At 41.4% G+C, this 20,529-nt stretch overlaps 1 long non-coding RNA gene across 1 annotated transcript in view; it reads left to right on the forward strand.

Moving 5' to 3' along the window:
- Nucleotides 1-3,320: 3,320 nt before the first annotated feature.
- The window catches only part of LOC143322134 (uncharacterized), a 107,178-nt gene continuing 89,969 nt past the window's right edge, over nt 3,321-20,529 (forward strand). Inside the window, exon 1 of the long non-coding RNA XR_013077275.1 lies at nt 3,321-3,392. This is a non-coding gene — a long non-coding RNA (uncharacterized LOC143322134). The remainder of the gene's footprint in view (nt 3,393-20,529) is intronic.

The following is a 20,529-nucleotide window of genomic DNA, read 5'->3' on the forward strand; positions in this document are numbered from 1 at the left end:
GGTTCGGCTCAGGTTTTATAGCCAAGATCCTTATGATAACAGGGCATGCTTATGAGTAAAACAGGACAGCACTGTTACAGTATACATTCATACACTAAAGGCTGCAACAGCTCACTGCTACACTTGATCAACAGCAGGTAACTGTAATGATGTACTCGCCTATATAAAAAAAGAGAAGTGAGATCAACTTTATCTTACATGTATAGCTATGCCACTCATACATAAATTCCAGGGAAAGAAACTCTGCACAGCATGGTTGGCTTGGAGTGTAAATAGTGCTGTGATGTAGCAGTCTCAACCATACACTCATTTTGCTCTGGGCTATGCTAACATATTCCAGTTTAGAAATTATTTCCAAATGCATTATTTTCCCAAATTCTCCAAGCTTAGACCCGGCGGAGCATCTGTGTATGTATCACTTGACCGACTTGGTCACTCATTTGCATATGGAGACAATGCAGATTGCTAATTAGGAGCTAGCATTTAGCATTAGCTTGTGCTATATGGCAAAACACTACTTGGTTGGTTTATGTAAACCTGCAAAATGAACACAGCTTAATATTTGTGAATGCTGGCATCTCCCTCGAACATGCATTAAATCATTTGCAAGATCAGAAATGTGGTGTGATGTACCAAAAGCTACTGTCGCAGCTAGCTAACCTTTGATGGCTGAAGTCATAGTCTTGAAGCTAGCGGTTAACCTTACATCGTTCTCAATGGCAAAACACATGCTACAACACACAAGAGTTCGTGCTAATCTACAAAAGAAACATACAGCGAATTATTTGTATACTTACATGTCCCTTATCTGCAGGTATTCCGCACAAAGTTGGAAGTGACCCCTCCTTTAGAGAAAGTCTCCCAGCTAATGGTGGCTGGTGGGTGGGAATATGCAAATGGGGTTGTTTAGAGAAAGTCTCTCAGCTAATGGTGGCTGAAGGGTTGGAATATGCAAATGGTTGTTACATAACAGTAGGCGCTGAATTCGATCGGCTCAGTGGAAGCTGCAGGCAGAGTGCTTTCAGAAATCTGTAGAAAAAATCTAGAAAAAAGCACGGACGGTCTTACTTCACACTTTGTATGTGTGTGGCAGCACTAGAGACCCAAAATAACACCCCAAATCCCAGGAAAAGTGAGTTTTTCATATTATGGGACCTTTAAGTTGTTGTTTACCAGGATGGTGAAAGCCAGAATAATGGTTGATTTTAATTACTACAAAGAAATGAAAGATGTTGATCAGTTCAGCATGAAATGGACTCATGGTGATGTTTTGTGTTCAGTAAAAGAAAACCAACTTATCTTCTCTGAGGAGATGATGTGATTTATTTCTTCTTTTTTGAGTACTTGTTTTTTGGAGGATGGTTGTATTTTTTTTTTTTTCTTTTTTTGCAAATGTTTTGTTGGAGAAAACTGGTGGAATAAAGTCACTTATACCCCCTCTGGTTCTTCTTTGGGCTGGAGATGAAAAATGTCCAGAGAAAAATTGTTCACTCTCTGCGATCCAACAGTGTTTCTGTAATCACAGGGTTCTCTGCAATCAGGAAGTTTGCAGCCAGTTTTTATAGAGAACTGTTCAGGGGTGAACTGAGAACTGAAAACCCAGACACATGCAGCAGCTTCTTCTTTGATCTTCCTCAGGTGGATGCTGAGGCCAATGTAACACTGGAGGCCCCTCAGTGAAGTGTATACTGCTCTGATGAGCTTACAGAGTGGCAGAGCTCCTGGTCTAGAAGGTCTTCCTTTTGACTTTTACAAATCTTTCTGGTCTGTGTTGGGTGATGACCTATTGGAGGCTTTCTCAAACAGCTTGGAGAGTGGACAGCTGCCTCTGAGCTGCAGGGGGGCAGTCATCACCTTACTGCCCAAGAAAGGAGACCTACAGGAGATTGAGAACTGGAGACCAGTTTCTCTGCTCTGCACAGACAACAAGATACTGTCTGAGGGCCTAGCCCCCGGACTCAGAGAGATGATGGCTTCTGTCATCCACACTGGCCAGACTAACTGTGTGCCTGGCAGGCTCATAGGTGACAATGTCACTTTAATTCAGGATGTTTTGGTCTCTTGCTTATTGGCTGTAGACACTGGTCTGATTTCAATAGACCAGGAAAGGACTTTTGATCAGTTTGAACAACTCTGGCATACTCCTGCTTTTGGGCTCAGCCCAGGTTTCATAACCAAGATCCAGGTTCTGTACAATGACATTGTGAGTGTTCTGAAAATCAATGGAGGTCTGAGAGGTCTGAGTGCCCCTTTTAGTGTTCAGAGGAGTCAGACAGGGTGGCTGTCTGTCCGGCATGCTCTACTTATTAGTCATCGAGCCTCTGCTTCAGAAACTGAGACGTGATCTGAGTGGTGTTCGTTTCTGTACCGTAATGTCTCTTTTAAACTGCCAGTGTATGCAGACGCTGTCATTGTCCTGGTCAACACACAGAAAGATATCCATCTATTGGTGATCAATTTGGTCAGTTCCATATCTTCTGCTTAAGTAAACTGTGGGAAAAGGGAGGCGGTCTTGGTGGGAGACAGAAGCAGAAATAACAGTAATGATTATCATTAATACGTGGCTCATGTTTTGGGAACACCCTAATATACAAAAATTGGTGGCATATTGCATTATCACTGTATTGTTAATTTAGGCTAATAAGGGGGGGGGGGGGGGGGGGAATAAAGGTGCATGTCTAAAACTGTGGCTCTGGAACTGTGTATAGAAGGTCTATGACAATGAGAAAACTGCAAAAGACCAAGCATCCTCCCTAACAGGTTTTGAATGGGCGCTGCTCTAGTTTTTTAATACATGATAAATTGACAGGAGCAAGTAAGTTATAATAGCCACTAATTCTTTAACCTTATTTGATTTAACAGTTCTTGAATACATTTACATTACTGCGAGGGAAGTTATCTACGCAGGGAAAGTTAACAATAACGTGTTAATTGATGTATTCCCTCAACTATCTCATGCATGAAGCATATAACACTTCTTTCTTTTGGTGCAGTCTATGGGATGCCTTGACAAAAGAGAAAGTCTTGTCTTATTTGTCTTATGGAAACGTGAGAGTTGAATGTGCTGCTGCACTATGTTAATAGTCATTAATTGTCACTCGAAGTAGGCTACTGAACGCGCCTTATCGTGTCGTCTTGTTTTAACGTGCAACAGTTCGCTTCCTTCGCTGTTTTCTCTCTACTGGAAGGCAGCGAGTCCAGGAAACAACGTTTGAGACTCGGCCCGATGACCGAGGGTTTGGGGCGTCGACTAAATTTCGCTCAGACCAATCGGAGATTACGGTGAAACTTTGTAAACAACTCTCACACGCTGTTGGAAAGCTCATCTGCTGTGTTTGCTACGACAAGACGCGACGGTGTTGCAGCCAAGTGAGCCAAAAGAGCCCAAACCGGTAAGACACAGCTGTGTTTTGTCGCAGTTTTTAATCGGTGTGTTGTGTGCTGTGCGTGTGTGTGCGTGTGCGTGTGTGCGCGCCGAGCGTTTTTTTAAAGGTGTCCTGACTCGTAGTAGCAGAGGTGCTCGTGCAAAAGAGTTAATGAAGGAAAAATGGAGGGTGTATTTGTTTTTATTAAACGAAAAAAACGACGTAACGTTACATAATATAACATAACGTTACCGAATGACGTCGCTACTACGGCGTAAAACGTTAGATTCCTGTCGTGATTTGCCAGTTGTGTCGTCCCTGTCAGGCTCGTGTGGCTGTGGCATCGTGTCGGGTTCACGGTTTGTCTGAAGATGACATTTTGACTCTTTTAAGGGTGTTGTGATGTTCCCATCTCAGTGGCAACCAGTGACTCTCACTGTTGTCCATACACCTCTTGCCATGAAGTAGAATATGTGCTCCAGCCAGCGAGAACTGGGCTGAAACTGAACAAGCCTTTACTTGATTTTTTGAGTCGTTTCAAAGAGCAGGCTGATGACGGAGTTCTTTGAACGCCACTTAATTTGCTCACTGACTGACAGACCTGTGAGGAGGCCTGTGGATGTGTCAGTGCTGAGAAGTGTCAGTATCAGGAGTTGCTTGGCCTGCTTTCACTGAGACAAGACAATGTGACAGTCCATCAACTTAGCAGGTAGACGCTGAGGACAAAGCGTTCATGTTAAATTCTTCAATTATGCTTCCAAATCTCCTCATAGCAGAATGTGTAAAACTGTTGTGTTAATGGAGGGTCATTTTTCATTTTCAGATTAACAAGTACATTTCCTGGAATTCTGTCTCTCTCTCTCTCTGTCTGTCTCACTCTGTCTTTGTCTCTCTCTGTCTGTCTCACTAACTCACTCACAGACCATATGTGTGTGCGTAGCCTGTTCTTGTGTGTGAGCTCCAGTGGTGCTGGAAGTGTTCTGCTCTATTACACTGCTGTATTTTGTTGCTTGCTGTTCTGCTGTAAGTCTGAACAGCCTGCTATAGGCTAGCAAAGTCTCCACTGTGAACGGATGTGGGTACAACTTTCGTTGTGGAACGTCAACATGCACGCTGCGTTCCCTCAGCACGCCCACTTCAGCCGAAGGAGGGTCTGAGGAAGGGGGGGGGGCAAAGCTTCCTGTCAGAGAGGCTGAAGAGCTGAATCGGCTGAAGTTTTGGCACAGACTCATGGCTGGTGGTGGTGGTGGGGGGGGGGGGGGGGGGGCGTCTTCCACTGTACATGTAACTTCTCTGAAAATGTCATGCATTTTTTTTTAAGTACATTTGTGTTTTGGACAGTTTGCAAAGTTTATTTCATCCTGATTGCACCATGGTCGTAGTGGGTTTCTGTTTTGAAGAAATGTACCTCTGCTCCTGCAGTCGTCACTGTGAGGCAAACAGCTTTCAGTAAAAGCTTAACAGGCACTATATACTCATCTCCAAAAATCCTTGGACCGTAAAACACTGAGTGGTATTTTTGGCTCTCACTGGCAGCTTTTGGCTTCTTGCTAGTGTTTTTATGTAAAATGACACCAGGGCAAAGAAGTTAAAAGCTAAACTGTGAGTTTTAACTGTGATGATATTGAACATATATTGGATAAATCACCCCGGAGAAAATTTTGCGGTTGGGAAGAATCACTAGATCTTCTCACTTTATTTACTGTGGTCTGACAAAGCTCAATAGGCAGATGATTAGATGATTTCACATTTCTGTCCTTCACCGACCTGTCACACACCTGGCTGGATGAGCACACTCAAATGGACTGTCATCTGTCTTTGCCTATGATTTTCATGGCTGAAAAAACCTGGAAATTCTGCGAAATGACTCCAGAACAATCCAGTAGAATAAGTTTTTGAACGAATGTGAGGTGGGTGGGTGGGTGGGGGAGGGTCGTGTCACAGTTTGGGATTTTAAAGTGTTGTTATTTAAGCATGTTTTCCAGAGAATAATTATTTTATATCTCATCATGTGCGTACCATGCACATTGATTTAGTGTGAACTGTGCATGGCTGTTGGAGTTCAGCTAAAATTCTCAAACTAGCCTGTGTCAGTAATCTGAAGTAGTGATGACGCCTAGCAGTGAGTATTGTTTGTTTTCATGTTGAGCCGCTCTCATCGAAACCTATGCAGCTGTCTGACACTGCACATGAAACACACTGACGTCATCACTTCCTGTCACATTATCTAAACACAAACAAGGCATTTGTCAGTAGTGACAAACATACCACAGTGTTCTGGTGGTTTCATTGTTTTAAATGCACCGTGCAGTTGTGCCGAGAGGATGCCGCAGTGAGGAGAACGAGGATAAACTTCATTGGCTTAGGGCTGCTCATGTTACAGGAGTACAGAATCACACCAAATACATGTGAAGGAAAAAGTGGCCGAGCTACATTGAGACAAAGACTTTACATAGAGAGGAAAAAAGCAGAACCACGCTTATTCATACAGTCATCAGTGTGAGAAGAGTTGCAGTTGTGCTGAGTTTGTGTGAGTCACCAGGTAGCCACATCCTAAGTACATTGTGTAAGTGAAAACCTGTGCACAGTGTCAGTGATAGGCATCAGTTGTTGCTTAAAAGTTATGATATTTCCATGACTGTGGTCCTGCATTGAGTGAAGAGACTCAACCTTGTGGGTAGAAATAACGACTCTTGTCATGGTGTCACATGCCTTTATGCACTTTGACAGTTTTCAGGCTTCAGTACCTTGTAGGAGTTCTCTATTCATCGCTGGAGGACTTTATCAACCCCCAAATCATTCTTCAAAAACTGAAATCAGTGTAAATCTGTAGTTTTTTCTTGTTACCGCTCAGCCTCACTAAGCATAGGATGTGGGGTTGTGCATAGAGCCTGCCTATGAGATACAAAGAATACCGACTATGGTGAACAAACAGTCTATAAGCTTAGTGATCGGGTAGAAAATGAAACAGTGCTTTAATGGATGACTGGCATGTTTTGCAGTGCAGCAGCAGGAGGAGGAGCAGGCAGACTGCTGTCAGATTGTGTGTACAGATGTGTCTTCTATAGAATTGGACCAGATTTAACTCTGAGAGTTATCAGCTGAAGAACATCCTGGCTTGGCGATGCTGATTATGCAAGGTTACAGTATATCGTTACATGGGATACACATGAAAGTGCCCGTGTCAAACGAACTGTCTGCATGTTATATTACAGCCCTTCATATATTTCTTTTCTGTTGCTGCTGTTCAAAAACAATTCCCAGCATATAACATGCATGATTTGTGCATGATTTTATACGTAACTCAGCTTCTGCAAGAATATGTGCCTGTTTAACTCCACCAATGCCAAGTCAAAGAAATGACAGCTGGACTTCTTCATAAATCTATGATGTCTTTACTGTAGCACTGCTTTTCACAACTTTGCATTATTAAAAGCAGCACAATGTGTGCCTTTGCCTGCTCGCTGAGGCTTGTCGTGAGGTGTTTTTTGAAGTGATCAGTGAAGTAGAAACATAATTTTTTTTTTTTTGCAGTGGTTGTCACGGAAAAGCCTTTTTTGGTTGTCAGCTCAGTAAGTCAGACATTACAGCTGTTTTGCAGTGTTTCCTGCTCTCTGATAGGTCTATCAGCTGCTGACATTGTAATGTTGTGGCATTGAAAATTTTCCTGTGTACCGATGTGAAGATGTTTCAGCACATTTCCCAAAGGTACACTCAGAGTTTTTCTGTTATGAAATCTGCCGGATGGGCTTCTTTTGAAGTGGTAGACAGCCCCACTTTTTTAAATTTTTTAAATTTAAACTTATCTTGATCTCTACATCCGTTAGATATAGTACATGTCGATACACACAAGTACAATCATCTGTACACACAAAGACTTTTTTTAAAGGTATCTATTTAGAAAACTAAATTAAATAAAAATAAGTCTTAAAAACTTATTTGGAGGGAGTTTCCAAAATTTTCTTGTTTCACACACTTAAAAAAAAGTGTTGTTAGAATAAAATAAGAGTTTCCTTGGTGAAATGTTTCATTTGTTTTAGATAAAAAAATTTATATTCAGACTAGATCAGTTTCTCAGACTTTTTGCTTTGGACAGAACATCAGAATTTTACAAAACATCAAAAGGCACTTTGGTGCTTCTGCTTTGTGTTTTCCAGGACTGTTATTGTATCAGATTCTGGGTCCCAATGGTTACTTGTAATTTCACTATAGGATGCTGTATAAGATGTTTCCCATTGAGCTCGTTGGTTTTTTACTTTTGTTGAAAAGAGTTTAATTAATGTGGCAATGACATCTATCCAGGGTGTCATCTATAGATAGTAAAACTGTGACCTCTAGTGGTCAGGAAAGGTTGTACAACATAAGTCATGCCATTACCATCTAATATCCTCCTCAGAACCAAGGAAAAAAAATATCTTTCAATTTATTATTTTTTTTTTGTGTGTGATTTCCTGCCTCTTTGGAGCTAAAACAATTCATCAACAGAATTTTGTAAATATTATTATTTTATTTTTTTTTTAGATTTTACAGCATGTCCACTGTAGTGGACTAACAGAACAATTTTACCATAACACCATGAAATCATAACAGGCTGACAAGAAAACAAGAATGTCAATCTATTTTTTAAATGAAACTGAACATTTGGCCTGTATCTTTTATTGAACTACTGAATAAAATTGACATTATTAAACATTCATAACATTGCAATGATAATAATAATAATAATAATTTTTCCTAACAAAATTCTTAACTGAACTCTGACTCCAATTTATGATTCCTGACATGTTCATAAACAAGAAAATATTTGATTACCACAGTTAAAAAAAACAATATCTGAACAATATTTGACTTATCTTTTCTCTTTTCCTGGCATTTGTGTTTTTCTGCAGTCTCCATTTTGTCTCAGCATGAAAATAAAGTTCACCCTCATCCCACCCAAACACATGAGATATCATTGGAAAGGCCAGGATGTGCTCTACTGAGCACACCAGGACTTAGTAGGATAGCTCAAATGAGTCAAAAGATATAGACCAAAACCAAATGTCCACTACAGAGGACACAAATGAATAGGCTGGGTCTCAGGAGGGTATGATTGAACATTCATTGTATCATTAGATGATTTAAACCAAGCACTAGTCCCTCTTAGGAACATATAGTGTTGACACATCTGTCTGGGTGTCAACACAACAGTGTTGTATCATCTTGATGCACATGCATACAGACTGACTGACTGACTGACTGACTGACTGACATACTGACTGAGTTAGAATTTCACATGTAATGTTTTTTTTAAGGTTTCCACTGCATTTTAGTTGCCTGATTCTAAAGTGACCCTATCATTTTTTACATAATAGCTGTCATATGATTATAACATTAAGCATAATTATAAATCAGAAATTAGAGTTTAATATCATATTAATAAGCCTTATCATATACAGAGGTAGAATGCTCTGCAAGTGAGGAGGGAAAAACACATGGCTAAACAGTGTTTTAGGAAAGTTAAAATAATGTGACATACAATGAATTATCATAGGCACTTACATCTACACCATCTCTGCCAGAAAACATTGGTGTTGCCCTGTCAAAGCGATACTACACGTAGCTGTTGTTCTCCAACATCACCACTAGAGAGCAGTAAAGTCATGTTGATGAAATCATACTTTAAAGAGCTGTCAGCAAGAAACATTACTTCAGTGTGGCGTGGTTATACAGTATTGATGATGGCATCTGACGTCTGTCTGGCATTTTGAGATCATCTGCATCAGCCAGTGCGTTTAACGCATCAGTGTTAAAGAAAGGTTCATTCAAAACAAAGAGAGAGAAGAGCTGCTGGCTGCTCATGTGTGCACCAACATTGTTTGTTTATTTTTTATTTGTTTATGAAGTTAACAAATGTCCACGCTCTCTCAGAAACAAGGACATGCTGTAATCTGCTAATAAATGCTGTTGTTAAGTGCTCTTAAACTTCATTTTTCATTCCTCATTTTTTAAAGTCTAGTTTTTGGATTTATTTGATGCATTTTTAAAAATGTAAAGTACGTGCACTGCAGATGGAGTGCGGATCTTTAAGATGTATATATGTAAGATATAAATACCTGTTTCTGTTGGTTACTATTAGTGTTAAAAATAAACTTGATTGTTCCACTGAACACCTGTTTGGGGTCAATTAGAGGGGATGTTTCATTGGAATATTTATAACACTGGCTTTTAGTGAAAAGCAGATCCTAGAAAAATCAGACATTTGAAATATGGCACAGGCAGCTTGCAACGAGCATGCTAAAGCTGGTAATTAGCATACCGAGGCTAGCTAGCTTAGCCATTGATTTGGCTGGTCATTGTTTTCTTCTGTAGTTTATCCTGTAAAATATTGGTAAAGTAACAGTATTTGTACTTGAGTAGGACATTCTCCTAGTTTTCCGCTGCTGTTTTGTCTGAGCCCCACCAGCTGTGCCGGTGGTTGACCAGCTTAGTGGACTTCCTGTGTTCATGGTGACATCTATTGGCAGCAAAACGAAGCTGCAGCTTACATGTAGTCCAGTGCAGGTTGAATGGCCTCTGCACATGAGTCTATCACACATCTTTCTTGGTGAACCCTGCTGTGCCAGATCTTTCTCAGACATGATCAGATGGATGATACATTCATATTCTCAGAGAAGGAAAAGGCAACCACTTAAGGTGAATGAATAATTGGCTTGTCATTTCTCAATGGGTTCTCATTTCCTTTTGCTGGCCTCTCAGTTACCAGTGATGGCTTATCATTAGCCAGATCAGCTGCCAGCTTTGGCAAAGATGTAGCCTCTGCTGACTTCTCAGTCTTAATTTTATACATTACCCTGTACCATATTTAAGTGTAACAGCCAGCTAGCACAGCCTTGACTGCATTATCAGCATTAACAGTATGTTTCTCTTTGAAGTCAAGCTCCATGGCCTTCTGTAGGCCCCCGTGACCTCAAAGTCTGACCTCAACTTGGAAGTTTATACTAGAAGCAAAACCAATCTAGACTGTGGTTCACAGAGAGGATGGATGTGGATTAGACCGGAATGCAGTATGTGTGGGGATGTATGTTTGTACATACATGCACACACCAGCGCCTGTGTGTTCTTAAGAGAAACAGAGGGACGACAGAGGGAGAGAGGGAGAAACGAACAATGATTTAAAAAAAAAAAAGAAGGTAAAAGAGGCCAATTAGAGACAGAGAGCCATTTTCTGCAATGCTCATATACTCTAGGAAGGAAGTAGTATTCTGAAACTCCAAACATTTCTCTGAGTGAAACCCCATAGTGAAAAGAACTGAGCCATATTGTTGCCTGGTGTTATTCCTTCATTTTGTGCTCTGAATATCCTTGTGTAATGTGGTGGATGGCTCAGGATGCCTGGGAGTCACTTGAAGGTGAGTGGCGGTGTGTGTGTGTGTGTTAACATTTTTGTGGTGTATTTTAATTGAAAGTAAACTTCCCTTGATGAAGAATTTCCAGTGAAAGGTGACTTTTGTGTAGTTTTGCCAACATGCAGGATGAACACTGGACTGAACTGAATTATCACATAATGTGCTGGTGTGTGGCAGATAAAGAACATGAAAGGAAACCGTAGAGCTTCTGTTTAATGAGCATGAAAAGTTATGAATGAATAGAACTGCATGGGGAGTGTTGCTCCTGTGCTTGTATGCATCCCTGTATCCTCAATTAGCTTCCAACTTCAGATCTACGGCTCAGCGGTGCAGACACTCGCAAACAAACTTACATACAGTACACACCCACGTTCCCTCTGAAGTACTCACACATAAACATATACTCTCTCAGTACACTGCACATGCACAGAGGTTCCAGTGTGTGGGATTACAGGAGAAGAAACAATCTGAGTTCCCCACCTAACTGTGTTTATCCAGGCCGGTGGAAGAGGCCTCTCAGTGGGCCACCTCAGTCCACCTCAGAGCCCTCGCTGGCTCCAGCCTCTGTTGATCTAGACATTGTGGACTGTTTTCAACCCCAAGGCGACGCTGTAAGTTGTGTTTCGTTGGCCTGCCTTATATTTTTTCCTCAAAACTGTGCGTTTTGGACCTGTAGGTGAGCCCACGTGGCTTTGTCCATCAAGCTGTCAGGCTCTTCTGTGTAAAGAATGCAATAAAAGGTGAGCAGTATTATGCAGTTTTGGGGTGTTTCAGAAAGTCTGATCTAGATTAAAAGCCTGGCCGATTCTGAATTTTGTAGACTGACAATAATATCAGCATTTGAGAGTGAAACATTGCATATGGAAAGGTTATTGATCAGTGTATCTTAGAATTGTATGTCCTCTTTTTAGTTACACTACTCATTGCATTGCGCATTGTATTCATTGCCTGTGAAGACATGCAGGATTTTGCCATCTGACTGTACGTTCACATGCAACAAGCACAACATTAGCTGGTCTATTTAATATTAGACATAGTATATATTGTGCTGTTCTAAATTTGAATTAGTGCAACCCAAAATGTGTTTACTCTTAAAGTCATGATTCTTGATATTTCAATTACAGTCGATTTGGCTACAGCTGTGGTCACTGGTGGTAATGCTTGGAATGTCTAATAATACCCAGAGCACATGTCTGATCACTGGCAGAGCTGTTTTCTTTTTCCTACTTGTTTGGCGATGATGGATATTTTGTCTTCCCAATACATCACCATAGCTATAATCGTACCAACTTAAATGTGCTTCATGTTCAGAATGCCTGGGACCGGCTGTTTTACTCTTCCAGATTGCATCATGACGTAACATTTGCACACATACACACACTGCATTAGGACTGTCAAAACTGGTCAAAAATGATGTTCAGTTATTCCAACAACATAGCACAAAGGCTCGAACCATTCAGATATCTATTTTTATGTCTATAAGAGGGCAAACCAATACCACAAGAGACATGCTACTTGACTATTAATTCACCATAAACATAAAAGATATACATACCGACTTATTAAAACATTCAGCAAATAAAAGAATGTCCTATACCGTGTTGAATTATTAGCTCATATCATCAACTTTTTTGTTCGCAGTTCGGTCCACAAACTCTCGGTACCAAAGCGTTCCGGAATGACTGTCGTTTTGTTTTTTGCTCTTCCTGGTTTCTCGGTTTGATCAATTTGAGCAACCCTAATTAACGAAAAAACATGGCCATATTGAGTGTGTGTTACAGTGCTTCCTTTGCAGAAAATCACTTCCGGCCCTCCATCTGCAGTTCGCAACACAACAAAAAAAGAGTGATGTCATGTGCGAACAACCTATTCACTGAATGGGAGAGGAGGAGCGAGAGAGGACAGACATCAGAGAAGCAGCAAAAATGGCATGTAGAGACAGAATATTTTTCATACGTGTATACGTTCATACGTGCATGTGGATGGCAGTTGAATCGCTTGGCAATGGCGGACTTTGCAACTGACGATGGTGACTGTAGAGAGGCAGCCATCGAAGGTAAATACATCAGAAGTGTTTTCCTAAACTGTTAGTTTGTTTACTATTTATATGATGGTCTAATCGAGTTTCTTGCCCTTGTACGCCCATTTTTAGTGATGTTGCCACTTTCCGAGATTTCATCAGTTCCATTGGTGTTATCGCAGGGTTACAAAAAAACAACTCAAGTTGTAAGTAGATTGTACATCTAACAAAAGTTCCAAGACACTACAGCCCATTTCCTACATTGTGTCAGTGGACAGTCCCAGTCCTCTTGTCACCAGAGTCCCTGTTCTCTGGCTCCTTACTTTGGAAAAAAACTCCTTGTGAAGACTGTTTTATGGTGGAATTGTTCCTCACAAGGCTTTTCTCTTCATTTTACATAACAAAATACACAGGTCCTGAGCACTATGGTAGCTGATCCACTGGCCGTTCTGCCCATCCACTCCCAAATGACCCAGCACTTTGACCTGGCTGAACAACAGTAAATGCTTTCATTCAGCCGCCAGCTTCTCCTCATGGCCATTAGATACTATCAGGCTGCCTCTCTCAATCTGAACCTCCTGTAAACAAGTGAGCCAGCTGTCATATGCTGTGAGAGGAGACATCAGCTCCTACCTTTCCATCCATACTCAAGTCTATATACATCTAGTCCCTCCTGTCTCATCCCTCACCCTGTCATGCAACCCAGAGCTTGGCTCTGTACTACATAATAGTGTCAAAACTATGCCCCACCAACATATATGCACCATATTGGTTTGTACTTTTAAAGGTCAGCAAGGCTTTATGTTACTCTAGTGCACATCCTTGTGTGTTTAATTGTGTCTGTCTGTATGTATGCAAGGTCTGAGAGAATAAGAAGCAAGAGCATGTGTGAGACACAAATGGGACAGAGGGCCCATCGGAGGGGTACCCCGATGCCCCAGAATTCTCCAGAGCAGCACCCAGCATGGAGGAACAACTATGGCCTTTGTTGGTCACCCTGTGGATCTCACACACAGTTAATATAGACTTTTCCCACTGACTCTGCCAAGAGTCTGAAGTCATTTAATGAAGTGGCGGCTGAGTTTAGAAGGAGCCAGTGTGCTCACTGCTGACAGAATGGAAAATGTCTGTGTTATGCAGCGAACAGCAAGTGACAAGGGGAGTGTGTTCTGATACTCACCTCTCTGGGCACACACAAATGCATTAGGAACACAACACACATACACACACATACATATAAAGGCACATATGATGAAGCTTCATGAGAGACACTGCGGTTTTACCAATACGCATGCATTTCTTTTGGATGGTTGTGGCTCATTCAGTCAAGGATATGGCATTTATTCAGGTTTGTAATCAGCTATGATTAGGTCTATCAATACCAGTGTTCCCTTCTGAACTTAAAACAATTTCATGTAATTTCAAGTGTTTTTTTGTCTCTGTTTTGTCTCTGTGAATAATCAAGTGTGACTCTGGTAAGTAAAATTTCTCAAGGCCTAAAGTGCAGTACTCGTGGCATTCATGTACTTCAAATGAGAAAGCCTGATTTTTTCACATAAATTCTTTGTGATTACCACTTAGTTTGGTTCATTTATCAGAGCAAAACCTCACCTTTCATAGTCCATTTTCACGGCTGTCTATTTATCCTCTTCTCCTTTGAATGGACAGTATCTCTGTATGTATTTGGTCGCACTTCTATTCAAGTCACCATCTTTTCATCTATCTATGGGCAGTTTGCAGTCTGTTTTGGTGTCCTATTGTGCAGCTGTCAGTTATTTTCAAAACACTCGAGTGTCATTTGCTTCAGATTCCATCCCTTTCAATTCTCGCTTCTTTTCTATGGCTCTGCTAGCGTACATCTCATTGAGTGTGCATCAGCGAGCAGATTCATTCTTCTCTTCTTTTAAAAGCACAGTTCTTTTTTCATAGCAGCCATAAGCCTCCTTTTTAAATCCACGGACAATGTGTTTTTGTCCATCCTCCTCCGTCCTTTTCAGTGGAGAGTGCAGGGATTCTCTGTCTGTCTCTCTTTCTCTCTCTCTCTGAGGGCATCTGGAGGGACCCCTGAGCACAGTTTTCCTCTTCAAACTCAATTGTGTGTCTGTAATGAACCGTGATGAAAGATAACAGAATGAAATGTAATAATTCATGCAGGCCTCGGTGAGGAGCACGTGGCTAGCGGTTGGCCTGGGCTGTGATAGCCTCCTGCGCGCCTCCCAGAACAATACGCCGGCCCTGCCAGCAACACTCACCCTGCTCTGCTCCAGCAATCTTGTTGCTCTGTCCTCTCACTGTCCCCTCGGTGCTATTCAAAGTAACTTAACGCTGGAAGGCTGTCTGTGATCATTGGCATGCCAGAGCATCTCTTTGGGAAACAAGGCCAACTGTCTCCTTGGACCCACTGTCTTCTTGGAATTCCTTCATTCTTTACCCCTCGCCTCTTGTTTTATATGTTTGGGCTATCTTGTCAGGCTTTTGACCCATAGTGGAGTTTCTCAAATGAAGGTGAACAAGAAATCCCTCTTCTCAACTTCTGCAACAAATGCTTATCCAGAGAATGTTGAAACAACACACTGAACTTTTTACCAACAATGCCCTGTTTGATAATGAGGCAACACTTGGGCTGGTTACTGAACTTCGATACTTTTTTGGCACTGACCGAATTGCTTCAGTACTAGCAAGTATCAAAAAGAAGCCTTGTCATTCGGTACCAAATTTTGATTCCTAAATCTCATCAGTGTCATTGAGTCAATAAGCATACAGCATGCTCATAGAGCTTAAAGGTCTAACAATGCTGGCTAATGTTACACGTCATAGAGATACACAGGAAAAACACTAAACTCTGCTCTGGTGTGCCCAGGTAGCTTGTCCTCCCTCTCTCATTTTATCACTGTATTCTTCAGGAAAGGGAAAAGTCCAAAAATGATAATAGTAACGAAAAAAAAACAAAAAACAGATGGATAACCTAGAGCCAAGGCAGAGTGTTTCTGATGTCAAATACAGTGTTGTTTGCAGGCTGAAAAGAAAAGAAATGTCCTGAAGGTGACAGACTGGATGATTGTCAGACCTGGGCTAGCTCCTCGTCAGCCCAGAGGAAGTAGGATCAGGCAGACTACCCACTACAATGGCGTATTTCTGCCTGCTACTGTTTGTTATTAATGCTCTGTTTAGAAGTTATTTATATTTTTTAAGTAGTCCTGTACTGTAGAGCTGTTTCTTCATTTTAGTCCACCTATCCAGGTTGAGTAAAGCGTGCATGGTTTTAAAAAAGGAATCCTTCAGGAATCAGCATCAACGTCAAGGTATCTGTGCCGATGTCGGTCGATGAATTTTTGAACGATACACAGCTCCAAACACTACACACTTGGAGCTGTGAAGCCTTCTATTTTCAGACAGTCATCTGCTTAACCAGAATATTTGCTCAATATCTTGTTCAGGGGCACATTGGTTGTCTGTAGCTTTTGTCATTCACTTTCCCTAACCACATTTTTCCAGTGATTTTAACTCGCATTGCCCCTTTGGTCACTACTTCTCTAACGTCTGCCCTAGTTTCATGGATATGTGGCCCTGATTAATGCACTTCTACTATTTCAGCAATACTGTTTGTTTGCACCATCAAGGAATTTAAACCTGAGAAATGTTAAGAATTTACTCCATGTCAGAGGTTTGAGACAGCCTGTGACCTCCCCAATCTGCCCCCTTGCTCAGTAGCTTTCCCAAGGGAGACAAAGAATGGAAACCAGTCAGATCCAGACTATCCAGCGTACTGTATTACAGAAGGAGAGCATGTACCTGATTTTAAGTGTGCTTTGAAGGCTGCTTGTCTGCTTTTAGGTTGTGCTGTTTTATGACAAATTATGTGGTGTGGTGTTGGTGGTGGAAGATTGCAGTGGAGACTAGGAGGTTGAGGAGAACGAACAGAGACTCGATTGATGCTCCAGACCGCTAGCTTGGGGTTTTGACGCAGAGTATTTGTGTGTGTTTGTGTACATTCCAGTGTATAAGCTCCTGTGTGCATGTTGGTCGTCCTGCATATTCCTGTGCTAGTTTTCAAGGAGAAAAAGACAATAGTGTGACGGAAAATGTCGCCTATTCGTAAATTTTCAACGTGCAAAGTCAACACACTTTCCAACTCTTGACTCATTTGTGTCAAGCATGTTGCCCTGCACATGGCCAAAAGAAGTATCCTAATTCTGACCATGTGCTGAAACATTTTGCCATGGTAACACACATGTGCATCAGATCCAGGCACAACTCCTAGTTAGTGTCCACCTGGAAGTCAAATGTGGGTTTGGTACTCACCATGGAATATCTTTTGTCTTACCTAAGCTTAATTTATACGGTTGTGTTCTTGTGTTTTGCCTTTGATGGCATTAAAGCTACACTGTGGCTGACATGCACCTTCCATTAAAACAACATCACACGGCTTTCAGTGGTTATGGAGACACTATGTGGGGACTCTAAGAACTGGCTGCCCATGTTTTCTCCTACAGGTCTCTGGTGCAGGTGGAGATAGTTGATGGTCATGACAATGTTATGGAAGTTGAAGAGAGACACTGTAGTGTTCTTCTTTTGAATAACACACATCTTGCAAAGTCATATTAGTTGAAGCAGAACATAGTTTGATAGTTTGATACATCCACCTAGTGTTGCAGTGGTAACACCAACCAGTAAAATCTAGGGATGCCCCAATCCACCTTTTTTTTTTTTTTTTTTTTTACCAATACTGATTGCATATCGTTTATGAGCCTCCAAGCTTTTTTTTTTAAATTCTTTTTCTTGCTTTGTTATAGATGCTGGTAGAGCAGTAGAGGTCAGTTTGACTGCTTTGTAGTATATTGGTATCTCCACCAGGTGGCAGCGTAACCTAGGCTAAAAATGCAGTATGACTATCCAGTGTGAAGTAAAGAAACATTATAAGTCAACTCTAAGTGACCACATGATCAAATGTTACAGACTCTATGAGTAGTTTCATTATGTTGATAATATTACACGGCAGTCAGCCAAACATCTAGCTAAGTAGTATTAGGCGATACTACAGATGTAATTAGCGTGGCATTAAGCAATGTCGGCGAATGGACACAAGTAGTTTGTATTTTGAATGATTTCATTTACTTACTTGTGCCGAGCAAATGGAGCCACATTTAAAACATCCATTCTGAGGAAATGTAGCAGTGCAGGCAGAGGTCAACCTCATCTAATAGGCTATGAAAAGGTAGCCAAGCAAGCTTTCATTTCCTACAGGCATTGCGGATGCAGCACAAGCTGGCCGCGTTTAACAGGCTGACTTTGTAATGTTTCTTTGTGAATATTTTGCTGCCATTTACGTTTACTCATTAATGTCAGCTAGCAATAACTGGAGAAAAAATAATCCAGTTCTCTGTTCTGCTTAAAAGCTACCTGCAGCTACCAGCAACTTTTAAGGTGCAATGTTTTCTTTTGTGTTACTCAAAACATGAGTTGACAGTGTGAATGGTCTATCCATTGTGAACTTTGAATCCAAACCTACGCTTTAGGTCCATGGGACTGTCATTAACCTCTTGCGTTGAGGACGAACCCAGCTGTATGTAGACACAGAAGGGATTAATTTTAAGACGGCTATAGATGTCAAGAATCTGAGAAGAGAACCTGAGGCCTGGGTTTATTAAACTGAGAATATCCCAGTCTAATCTTCAACCGGGGGATGGGAAAACTCTTCTTGTTGGAAAATATTCCAGTCAACTGTCCCCATTGTCCAATTTGATGCCTATTTGTAGTTTCCAGTCTCCGGTTGTTCATGTGTATAATGGCCGAAGATCTTACATCTGAGTATCCCTGACTGGGATTGGTGGTGTCAGAAAGTACAGGTTAAAGGGGAGAAATGGAAATTCACTGTGAGTTTGAATTTAAGCACTATTCAAGCACTATAATATAGAGCATTGCATATTACAGCATGAGAACGAGCATTGTTCATTGTCTTCTGTATGTAACAGAGATCGAGCTGCCAACTTGGCCTTTGTGGCTGTTGCAGTTGTTTATTCAGATACTCTGATAACATGCAGCAAGGTTTCACTGCAAGGCTATAGCTGCCATACAAGGCTTAGTAACAGGGTCAATGTGAAGGGCATAGATCATTTTCACTGTGAGTGCCTGAGAGTGTGCATGTGTGTGTGTGGTCTGTAGGAGGCTCAGGTTTACATGGAACTCCATCTTAGCTTGAAAGTTGTGTTGTCTAATGCAACACAAGCTTCAACACAACACAGCCTCTAGAAGGATGGACAGAGAATGAAGATGAAAACAGAACAAAAGAGAGTCTTACTGTAAGCGTGCTTCGAGTGTGCCAGTTCACCAGTTTGGTGGTCTTCTTGAAGGTTGTTAATTAGTGCAGAATGTAGACTACAGTTCTACTGCCAACACTGATGAAAAGAGGAAAGGGTGAGAGAGAGGGAAAACTGTATAGCTGCCAAGAAAGAGGAATTTGTGATAGGTCGAGAGTGGTTCCAAATGCTGTAGCAAAGCATGGAGACTCTCAGAGTTCCTGCCTCCTGACCCACGTTTTTGCTGCGGGCCCCTTAGCTGCAGAGTCCAACACTCCAGTACAGTGAGTAACTGTACACAAGACAGGTAGATGCAGTGAGAAAATGCAGTGTGTAAACCAGGGATGGGTCATCATTTTCAATTTTTTTCAAAAGTCGTTAAATTATTTACAACAACAAAAAACAGTTTCCCACATCCAACCCACGACTCTGGTTATTTAATTGGCTTCAAATGAGGCTTAACGTTCACCCAGTTTCTCTTGACAGTCCCTCAATATTAAATACACCAACACTGATTCAGCATGTGGGTCTACAATAGTTGCTATTAGCCACATTAGCTACAGAACATGCTAACACCTAATTCAACAGGCTAACCACCAAAATAAACAGTAAAGCAATATGAAAATGGCAAAACTTAATGCTTAATGTTATCTTCCACATGGGCCAAAATCTTCTATCACATATCATGTAGTTCTGCATCACAGTGACAGTATGTATCACCATACAGTAATTGGTCTGTAAATTCAATTGAGAAATGGTTTAAAGCACCATACTTCATCACATTAACTTATCTGAGACATTAGACAACACTTGAGTGTAAGTGTGAGTCCTCCTCCTCGTGTTTTTCCTGACTGCGCTCTGGAGAGAGCACCTGATTGGTCAACACTCAGGAACATGTAGTGGGAGATGTCACACTAGACGTGTCAAAACAAAAATTCTGACATTCTGGGGGGGTGTCGTGGGACATCCCAGACACTACACTGCACGACAGGTCATTTAACATGTCACACAACACAAGTATAGACGCCAGATTGTCGTTCATGATCAGCCTAGACGCTGGTAATTGTCGACCACGACAAAATCATCTCAAAATCAGTCTGACCACATCCATTTTGGTTTCACACAATAGAGGAATTGACCCTCCCTCGCTTCCAGGCTGTATGTGAGAAAATGAATGTTTACTCTTGTTATTTCATGGTTCCTTTTGTGTTGTTTAAGAGGAACGACATGTGGGAGGATGGGCTCCAAAGACATTGCTCAAAACTCTGTCAGGTGCTGCTTAGCACATATTCTATATGCTATGTCAATGGATATGTGTTGAATTAGGTACCTGATCAATGTGGTTTCATTCACAGTATTCACACATGACCATATGTAAAACTTTCACGCAAGCTTGCCAAAATGAGAGAGAAACCAACATCCCAGTCAGTCCAGTCTAGACCACCCTGCCTGAATGTCGC

The sequence above is a fragment of the Chaetodon auriga genome, chromosome 6 (genome assembly GCF_051107435.1).
Source record: "Chaetodon auriga isolate fChaAug3 chromosome 6, fChaAug3.hap1, whole genome shotgun sequence".
NCBI lineage: Eukaryota > Metazoa > Chordata > Actinopteri > Chaetodontiformes > Chaetodontidae > Chaetodon > Chaetodon auriga.